The 1,931-nt window shown below is 43.0% G+C and overlaps 1 protein-coding gene across 1 annotated transcript in view; it reads right to left on the bottom strand.

Moving 5' to 3' along the window:
* The window catches only part of ATG4C (autophagy related 4C, cysteine peptidase), a 19,832-nt gene that overhangs the window by 15,744 nt on the left and 2,157 nt on the right, over positions 1-1,931 (bottom strand). The window lies entirely within an intron of this gene.

The following is a 1,931-nucleotide window of genomic DNA, read 5'->3' as shown; positions in this document are numbered from 1 at the left end:
TTTCCCTAGGTTACAAGGCCAACGTGTTCAAACATTATTCAGCACAAGATCTACAGTCTGCATCTCCAGCCAAAGGTTTCTCTAACAATGCACTCCACATGCAGTGTTCTTGCACCGTAGTGATGTTCAGCACCACCAGCTAGAGAACAGTAACGTTTCCCTCATCAGATGACTGATCTCTTCCACAAGTTCAAACAACATGGAGCATGTGAGGAAACCTCCGAAACACGTTGATCAAGACAAATCCTGAAGGTGTCCAAAGAATACCCCTAAAGGCAAGGGGAAGGCTGCCACGTGCAACCAAGCATCCAACCCTGCAGGTGAGGTGCTTTTGCTCAGTGAGCTGGATTTGGGTAAACCCCTGGAGGTCAGAAAGCTACCAAGAGCGCAGTGAGAGGACAGAGAGCACAATCTGCAGCTCTCCTCGTATTCTTCCTTAAGTATCCATGTAAAAGTCTTGGAGGAACAAAGAGGAAGCACAGAGACAACTATATTTTAATTCTACAATCTACCTTGGGGCTCCAGTATGGTCAGAAGTATTGCTGGTAATGTCCACAACCCACATCACCCACTCTTGTTACAGCGTGACAGCCATCCCACCCATATCAATGCCTATCAGCACAAGTGACATCCACTGTGAAACCTCGCGTTCATGTCCCATTGCAGACTCGGGCAGACGCATGTGTAAGCTCAAACAACATCCCAGGCCCTGCTATTCCTGCACTGTGAGCTTCAAATTTAAGTTGCTGTCTTAAGCACAAAGTAAAAATTTACCAGTATCTTAATACTTCAAATAAAAACTCATTTACAACATCATTCGGCAATATCTGGAACATTCTACATAGCAGCGGAAGTGTTCCAGCTAGTATCTGCAGTCAAGTTTTGCTTTGTAACAGAAACAATACCATTACACTAGAATGAAAACATCTCTGGGAGAAGAGTAAACAGCAATGAAAAACTTCATGTAAACACTTAAATATGTTTCAAAAGCTACCCAGGCCTCATAAAAAGCTTTTCAAAAGATAATTCACCAGCTGTCAGAAGACCAAGTGATGAGAAAAGTGGTCCAGAAAGACCACACACACTCCATTTCGCTATGCACTTGTATTGCCACAGAAACTCTAGTACTCTGGAATCACCACATCGCTTTCCAAGTTAGGATACACGGGGGACAGTGCAAGGAATTCTGTGTAACCATGGATTTTAAAGACATAAACCTGGGGCTTTTTTGTTTGGGGTTACTTTAGAATGAGCCATTACACTTTTCTTATTCACAGGCAGTCTTCTGATCAGATGGTTCATTGTTTTCAAATGTACATTTAACAAAAGTTACATTTCAGGGATTTGTGTTCTCAGCAGAAATATTTTCATACGTATTGATATTTGCACTCTGTTGAAAGAGATAATGAATGTTTTATGACTTAAGTATCGACAGCAAAAGGACCATTCAGTCAGCCGAGCTGACAGTTTGGTCACGACACTGCCAAGAAAGACGACTTTGTGATGCAGCTGGTTTGGGACTATGCTCACAGCTTACATCGTATTTGCACAGTGAGTACAAAGTATTATCAAAACTGGCTTTCAGAACTATCTTGTACTAAAGCATTCCTGGGATCCAACAAACGGCTGAGTAAACAACACACTGTGTTCTCTCTAACCGACACGCCTGGGTGGCTTCAGGCTCACGTCTTGGATCATCTTGACAAGCAGTGCTGACAAAGGACACAACCTGAAAGGGGCAATGGGGTAGATTATGAAAGTGACTTAGAGGAGGATGGAGAGAAAAGGTGGTTAGCTATGAGAACCAAAAATACCTCTAGGGAGGACATGGCTCAGCTTGGAAGAACAGGGGGGACATGACTTCTAAAGCGACTTCTTTCAAACAGATGTGACTGAGAGGGTATTTTGAGATAGACAACGATAAGGGAAAG

The sequence above is a fragment of the Buceros rhinoceros genome, unplaced genomic scaffold (genome assembly GCF_000710305.1).
Source record: "Buceros rhinoceros silvestris isolate BGI_N320 unplaced genomic scaffold, ASM71030v1 scaffold10217, whole genome shotgun sequence".
NCBI lineage: Eukaryota > Metazoa > Chordata > Aves > Bucerotiformes > Bucerotidae > Buceros > Buceros rhinoceros.
Note: the sequence above shows the minus strand (reverse complement) of the source record. Positions and strands in the feature narration are given on the sequence as shown.